At 41.3% G+C, this 8,843-nt stretch overlaps 1 long non-coding RNA gene across 1 annotated transcript in view; it reads right to left on the bottom strand.

The window, feature by feature from the left end:
• Nucleotides 1-2,405: 2,405 nt before the first annotated feature.
• LOC149503411 (uncharacterized) overlaps nucleotides 2,406-8,843 on the bottom strand; it is a 36,070-nt gene continuing 29,632 nt past the window's right edge. The window contains exon 3 of the long non-coding RNA XR_016324301.1: nucleotides 2,406-2,587. This is a non-coding gene — a long non-coding RNA (uncharacterized LOC149503411). The remainder of the gene's footprint in view (nucleotides 2,588-8,843) is intronic.

Here is an 8,843-nt window from a genome sequence, read left to right as displayed (position 1 = left end):
TGACACCAGCCTAACTTCTTTTTTTTATTGCCTTTTTAGGCAGACGAGCATACGGCCCACCTGATGGTGAGTGGTTACCGTCGCCCATGGACTTCAGCAATGCCAGGGGCAGAGCCAAGCCGCTGTATGCCGTTGAGTACTCTCCAAAAGCCTCGTTTGAAGTACAAGTATAATGCTCTGAGGAATTGTTCGAGATGATCGCCCGCCACCGGAGTAGAGTTCATCCATACTACCTGGAGCCACTGCGGTCATCCACAGTGCGCTTCCAGAGGTCCTTTTTGCCACGTACCATCCGGCTTTAGAATGATCTCCCCTTCACGGTGCTTCCCGAGCGCTACGACATGTCCTTCTTCAAACGAGGCTTGTGGAGAGCAGTTCACGGTTGGCCCTATCCCTGGCATTGCTGAAGTCCATGGGCGACGGTAACCAATCACCATTAGGTTAGCCGTATGCTCGTCTGCCTACAAGGGCAATAAACAAAAAGCTTTTTTTCAAATTTTAAAGTGTAAATTGCTCTCCTGTAAATTTGCGTAATGTCGCTTAAGCCAAATAACTGTTGCAAACAGGATCGAAATATTACTGTGGATTGAGAATGACTTTTTCACTGGTGGTAGGACCTATTGTGAGTCCGCACGGGTAGGTACCACCGCCCCGCCTATTTCTCCCGTGAAGCAGTAATGCGTTTCGGTTTGAAGGGTGGGGTAGCCGTTGTAACTATACTGAGACCTTAGAACTTATATCTCAAGGTGGGTGGCGCATTGACGTTGTAGATGTCTATGGGCTCCAGTAACCACTTAACACCAGGTGGGCTGTGAGCTCGTCCACCCATCTAAGAAATAAAAAATAAAAAAAAAACTTCATAGTGGTGGTTACGAAATAATAATTACCTAAGTAAAACAAAAGACAGATTTTTTGGAGAATTTATTTCGCATTAAAAACATACACTTTTACAATGATTTTATTTCTAGTTTTTTTTTCAACAAAATCCATTCATAATACAATTATTTTTAAAGGAGCAATGAAAAGTCCTTGGAGCATGTCCCTCCTTTAATTACCGAAAAACACAGCATCACAGATTCACAACTACACTAATATCAAATAACTTATTACTGGTGGTAGGACCTGTTGTGAGTCCGCACGGGTAGGTACCACCGCCCTGCCTATTTCTGCCGCAGTAATGCGTTTCGGTTTGAAGGGCGGGGCAGCCGTTGTAACTGTACTGAGACCTTACAACTTATGTCTCAAGGTGGGTGGCGCATTTACGTTGTAGATGTCTATGGGCTCCAGTAACCACTTAACACCAGGTGGGCTGTGAGCTCGTCCACCCATCTAAGCAATAAAAAAAATAAAAATAAAATAACGTTACACTACACATAAAGTAAAATATAAAAACCAAAAAAAGAGTATTTATTAAAATCTGAAACATAGATCAATTCAAAATTTAAACAAAACAAAAGTTAGCCCCGAGAAAAACAACAACTGACAATAAAATTACCTTAAACTAAATTATGATATAATAGTCAATAAAATGTATTTATATATAACTAATAATTTATACATAATTAATACATTAACCGCAGTATAGTTTACATTTAGTGAATAGTCTTATATTTACCCTCACCTACCCTAGAGTTGCGAATGTGCAGTTGACTCGGGGCACCTTAGATAAAAATATCGTATTAGTAAATCTTGCCACACGTTTAACTGTGATATAGTCTTCTCGCATTGTAACTGTATAATTTCAAAACTTAATAATTTTACAGCAGAGTCTTTTAAAGGTATAACATGTAATATTTTTAATATTAAACATATTTGCAACATTTTTTTTTTGTTTTTACCTGTTACATTATCTGTCTTTTAAAGTAAGATAAAATTATGTATTAATTTTGTTAATAGTAGTCAAAATTTAGGTAAACTAAAAAAAAAATAATGTAAAACTAAACTATGCTCTTTTGACATTATTTATGAGAAAAATACTGGTGATACCAAATGCTTACGCATTTTAACTCAATTTCGAATATTTTTGGAAATTGTACACTTTTAATATGAATAGGCGAATATGTCATTTGAGTGCCGCTGGCCTACTACGCATAGTAGGAAATTAGGAATAATACTTTTTTAAATTGATTTTTCTTATGTCACTGAGCGCTGATGTCCTCCACGACGACTTAGTACACGGCGTGCCCTTATCAGTTCTCCGTCCAGTAGTTGTAAATACACAGGGCCTGAAGAATGACAAGGGCACGTCACTGCACATTAATCTAGAAGCTTCCCAGTTTCGAAAACGTATTACAGCGTTGTCCCTTTTCTAATAGTTCAGTTCCAATTTTCAATCATAGATGGCAGCACGTTGCTATTCAATCTCGTACATCGTAAGATTATGTTTTACGGCACTTATTTTACGATGCAAGAGACGACTGTTTGACTTGTTTCCTGTTTTTTAGTGTTCTTCGTAAATCTAGAAGAAATTATCTGTGAAACAATGAGATTGAAATTCAATTACGTAAGCAGAAAGGGTATTTTTTATTTATATTATTTTACATTAAAACTCGTTCTTGATTGTTCTTGACCTCCTTCTTCATTTTACCTGAAACAAGATAAGAAAAAACGATATTAAATGCATATTCCACTTAATTGACGGGTGGTAGATTCTGCGAAGCACTGCTCTTGCTAGAGTTAATGTTAGCAACGTCGTCAGGTTTGAGACCCGTGAGCACGTTAAGGATAAGCTAAAATAGCCTCTAAGACTATTAGCATAGGTAGGGGAAAAAATTAAATACAAACATAGCACTGCGTCCAAGTCGTCGTAGCCTACAGGATAAGACGCCCGGTACACAAATAATTTTTAATGGTTATTTAAAAAAGTTATTAATTTATTACAAACATGAGCGCGCTAAGACACCACAATGCATACCTACATAATATAATCAAAATGCTCATAGTCGATATTCCGACGCACTCTATACGCTTCAACAGAGACGATTTTTCGACGGTTCGTGCTAATAGGCTTAATATTTACAATTAAAACAAAGTTTCTTGACCTCTTAAGTAGGTACCGTCAGCACGAGAATTCGATATGTGTGTTCTTTTTCGGATTATTTCTCGAGACGTCATTAAGTACAGCTGTCGTCGGCGACCGTACTTGCTCCGGCGACCCGAAGGGATGTCGTTTATATTTCACGTCTGAGCAACCGTGAACATTCGGAGACGTATTTCGATCGAACGATACTATCGGTTTTTTTTTTGTTTTTTTGTGATCGACTCGCGATCGACTTCTCGTAATAGGGGAAGTTTCACGATGTGTTTATATTTCGTCTTTCTAGCCGACTATTAAAAAAGGAGGTTAATATGTTCGAGTGTATTATGTTTTTAATGATTGGAAATTTTTTTGTAAGCTTTTAGTATCACGAATGAAATTTGATATTTTTTATCGTTCTGGTTTTTTGATAATCTAAATTTTACTTGTAAATGTTTGTGATTATAAAATACAAATGATACTTATTGAACTTTTTTTTTTCTTCTTTTCCTACCTAAGCTGAGAGCCTTGAGAGGCTATATCAGCGTAACATTAATTAGTAGGTGAGCTCACGGGGCTCGAACCTGACGACGTTGCTAACACGAACCCTAGCAGGAGCCGTGCTTCGCAGATTCTACCACCGGATCGGAAACGCGACCCACTGAGGAGATCCGGCGAGAAACTCAGTGGGCTGTGTCTGAGGGTTAATTCACTCGTAAAACCAAAAACGGATGAAGTAAAAGAAACGTCAAAGAAAGAGATCGATTAGTCTCTCCATATGACTCCTTGTAGTGGATGTACTACTGAAGATATGACCCGAGGGAGTGACGTCAGGCGGCCACTAGACCCTATGCGGCACCGGTCTCGTCATATCCGTCGCTTGCCTGGCTCAATTAATTAATTAACCCACAGACACAGCCCACTGAGTTTCTTGGACTTGGCAGGATCTTGTCAGTGGGTCGCGATTCCGATCCGGTAGTAGATTCTGCGAAGCACTTTTATTATTATTTTTGGAACGAATTTCCTTATGTGACGATGCAGAGGGGTACTCTAACCGGGAAAAAACGTCCGTAACGTAAGATTTTTGTTAGTAATGCACACAGTGTACGACTTAGCTTTGTAATAACATCCAAAAAATAATATATTTTTTATTATTCATTGACCACGATCTCAGAGCGTTCGTTTGCGCAATACACTAATTCTTATGCAAACAACCGTGAATGAAGTGTACCACGATAAGTTCGCAAATCGCACGTTACCGAATGACCGTGGGTTGTTGCGAAACCTCCAGTTTTATTTTCTTTATACCTCGAATGGAACTTAAAATTAAAATGTATATAATATGTAGTTTTATTTTATGTGGGTGGACGAGCTGACGGCCCACCTTGTTAACCCACGGTGTTAAGTGGTTACCGGAGCCCATAGACATTTACAACGTAAATTCCACCCACCTCGAGACATGAGTTCTAAGGTCTATCTTTTAACAGTACAACGGCTGCCCCGGCCTTCAAACCGAAACGCGTTACTGCTTCACGCCAGAAATAGGCAAACGTCCTTCCAGCAGTAAAAGCTGCTCTTACTAGGGCTAGTGTTAGCAACGTCACCCAGTCAGAGCCCCTTGAGGTCACCCACTCGCTCTCCGGATCTAGTATAACGCCTCGAGGTTACTAGAATTGGCAGGAAAAAAAATCTGATCTAAGGGCAACAAGAAGACACATTACTTTACCCTATTTACCAAGATAACAATTAAAAAAAAAGAACTGTTAGTAATAACGAAATGAATATGCATTTGTGATTTAAATTCAATTCTTTTCTACTACCATTTGAGTCCCGTGAGCTCACCTACGCGCTCTACGGATCTAGTAAGCCCCTCGATGTTACCTACTAGAATAGGCAGAAAAAAAAATCTCTAAGGGCCTTTAGCTTTAGCCTATTTACCAACATAACAATAAAAAAAAAACTGTTGGTTAATAACAAAACAAATTCGTAATACAAATTTAATTCTTTTCTATTACTACCCACCCCCGCATTAGAAATATACCCTCATATATTCTCGACATAAGAACGTTACACTCCGATCGACAGCCCGCAAATCTAATCGACCACACATGGATTTACGGTCGCGACGCTGGCGACGTGTAATCGAGCAGAGACCCAGGACCATTATTAGTTAATACTCTGTTTTGTTGTTTTTTGTGTGTTTTCTACATACTCTGCACGGAACAGCATTGGAATATGTATTACTTAGTTTTTTCGATATATTGTTTTTATGTTTGAGAGATTACTGTTGGCCCGGAGACCTTTCAGTTTTACCAGGGCAGGTGGGCGTGCAAGGGCTCGGCCAGGAGGGGTGGGATTTGCTGACAGCTACCCGAGCGCCTCCAAAGGAGACCTAACAACTTAAGAGTAGCTGCTTCGCGAATGAATCTACTACCGGATCGAAATCGCGACCAACTGAGAAGATCCGGCGAGGAACTCAATGGGCAGTATCTGTGGGTTAATTTACTCGTCGAGTCCTTCGTCGCAAGCGACGGGTTCGGCGAGAACGATGACCGGTGCTTGGGGTACCTAAAAGTACCGTTAGTGGATCGGGAGGATCCGAGATGACGTGCTTTGGGCGACGTCGACTGTTTACCGTTCGGTTCGCAGGATCGGCAATGTAGTTAGAAACGCATTACTACATCGCGTGAAAATCACGACAAAACCTTTTTAAACAATAGGATGAGTATATATAGGTATAAAAATACATAGCAGCGAAATTTTAAAAAATAATTCAATTAAATCTCTTATGCATTTCTCCTAGATAGAGATTGGTTTGTTTCTAATTTCGTTTTAATCGCCAAATCATTTCAGTCTCTCTGAAGTGTTACGCCGACGGACATACAAACAGCAACGCCATTAATTAATATAATAGTTCAACTGTAACAGGTCAACGTGGAATAACACTTACGGTGACATTAAAAGGTTACGAGGGGTCATAAATATCAGCAAATGACCTCTAACGACGGTTATAGGTATTATTAGGGTTATAAAAAAAAGGAAATAACTTATTTTTTGTGTGGAGGAGTGCTCCCTGTCTCCCTGGTGGCAAAAGACCAGCGCAGTTCGAATATTATTTGGCTGGAGGACGTGGAAGATCTCGCCATCTTGAAGCTAATTCCAATGGACCATTGGAGCAGTATGTTCCCAACCAATCTTTGTTAGCATACGTGCTCATTTTTAGCTGATGCTGAATGGCCAGCGATGTCAGAGACACCAGCAGATGAGTCACAGGATAGACCAGGGACTTCCAAACTTATTTTGTCTGCTGCCCACTTTGAGAATAAATTATTTTTTAGCGCCCCCATTTTTTCACCAATAAAAACCACTATAGCGAGAGCTCAGTCGGTGTCCTTATAGATGAAATAACAAATCGCCTCCCAAGCCTTTACTCAACACCCCCCTTTTTTTTCGGTCTCTTACCGCCCCCCTTTAGGCTAGCAGCGCCAGCAGGAGGGCGTTATTCGCCCACTTTGGGAAAGACTGGGATAAACCATAAGTGTCATATGTCTGAAAGCCCATTGTTGATGAGCGCATTGATTGCAAGCCGCGGGGATGAGTTCTGCTCCGATAAAAGCTGGTATCTTATTGGTGGATATTTTTATTGCTTAGATAGGTGGACGAGCTCACCTGGTATTAAGTAGTTACCGAAGCCCATAGACATCTACAACGTAAATGCGCCACCTACCTTGAAATATAAGCCTCTAAGGTCTCAAGTATAGTTACAACGGGTACCCCGCCCTTCGAACCGAAACGCATTACTGCTTCACGGCAGAAACAGGCGGGGCGGTGGTACCTACCCGTGCGGACTCATAAATCCTACCACCAGCAAATACATCGTCGGAGCTCTCCAGTCATTGCCAATATCTTGTTTATCTCAATACCGAACTTGTGTTTGGAAGAGACTTCGCAATTATGTCCTCACATTAGACACGTCACCACACAACAGATATTTGTCGTATTCAATAACGTTACCTCGTAAGCCACAGGCGACAGTCAAATTTCAAAACGCCCAAACAAGGACCAACCTGACCGATATCTATTTGCGTTAATATCCGACACTAGAACGAGCCGCAAGGTGCGCTGACTAATGAGACCGGCTCCGCGGTTCGATTCTGTGCACGTTCTGACAAGGGTTGACGTTTATCGGTCGGTAACGTAATGGCGTATGGCGGCCGCGGCGGTTTGCTCAAACTTTGTGTGCGTAATGTTTTGTTAATATGTTCTTTGTTGTTCCCAGAACTCGGAGATAAGTCTGCGAGTTTTGGGGGAATCAGATATGCGATGCTGGGGCGTCAGTGAAGGTTTTTTTATTTATTGCATAGATGGGTGGACGAGCTCGCAGCCCAACTGGTGTTAAGTGGTTACTGGAGCCCATAGACATTTACAACGTAAATGCCGCCACTCATCTTGAGATATAAGTTCTAAAATCTCAGTATAGTTACAACGGCTGCCTTACCCTTCAAACTGAAACCGAAATAGGCAGGGCGGTGGTACCTACCCGTGCGGACTCACAAGAGGTCCTATCACCAGTAATTACGCAAATTATAAATTTTGCTGGTTTAATTTTTATTACACGAGCTTCACCGTGAAAGTCAATCGTGAACATTTGTTGAGAACGTATTTCATTAGAAAAATTGGTACCCGCTTGGGATTCGAACACCGTTCCATCGTCCATCAGTAAGTATCTATAGTCGGCATCGATGCACCACTTCGATAAAGCGGCACGACACGAGAACTCTCTCATCGTGGCCGCCGGTAACTACATTCCCGATCCTGCGGACAGGATGGGAAGCAGTCGACGTCGCCCAAAACTCGTCATTTCGGATCCTCCCGATCCACTAACGGTGCTTTTAGGTACCTCAAGCACCGGTCATCGTTCTCGTCGAACCCGTCGCTTACGAAGGGCTCTACGAATAAATTAACCCTCAGACACAGCCCACTGAGTTTCTCGCCGGATCTTCTCAGTGGGTCGCGTTTCCGATCCGGTGGTAGATTCTGCGAAGCACGGCTTTTGCTAGGGTTCGTGTTAGCAACGTCGTCAGGTTTGAGCCCCGTGAGCTCACCTACTAGTTATGGTTACGCTGAAATAGCCTCTCAAGGCTTATCAGTTTAGGTAAAAAAAAAAAGTTGCATCGGTCAACACGAATGCACCGGACGTCTTATCCTTTAGGCCACGACGACTTCTATAATTATATAAAAATTAAACGTTACTATAATATGATCATCACTGCCGATTTCTTCGAATTCTTCTCAGCGCAATTCAAGTCCATTTCTCTGTCACGTATTGAATAATTAGAACGACGAAGCATTTACAAATGAAATACGAAAAGGGTCGTAAAAGCTTTTTTTTTTGTACACTCCCGACGCGTAATTATCATTAAAAAAAAAAAAACTGACGCTGAAACATCATTAGAATGTATATTGTATTTAATGGCGACGAAAACCGTAATATTTATCGTTCGTAAATAATTTTTGACGTCACGCCCGAGAGATCGGAGACGAGATATCGCCGCCTGCATCGGTTTATGGAGTGGACGCCAGTGCCGAAGAATAATTTCAAGGGAGCTGGCTTCCCCCTACCACTGAATACTTTCTTTCTTGCTACGTGTTTATCAATACACACACTCACACACACACGCATAATGATCTTCTTAAATGATAACACCGAATGATCTCTCAACAGCATCTGTTCATGACTTAACCTAACCTAATCCTATCTTAAGAAGGAGGGAGCCTGGAGATCAGTAATACAAGTCTTTGAACCTAGTACAGACTCCAGCTCTTT

The sequence above is a fragment of the Bombyx mandarina genome, chromosome 02 (genome assembly GCF_030267445.1).
Source record: "Bombyx mandarina strain Sakado chromosome 02, ASM3026744v2".
Taxonomy (NCBI): domain Eukaryota; kingdom Metazoa; phylum Arthropoda; class Insecta; order Lepidoptera; family Bombycidae; genus Bombyx; species Bombyx mandarina.
Note: the sequence above shows the minus strand (reverse complement) of the source record. Positions and strands in the feature narration are given on the sequence as shown.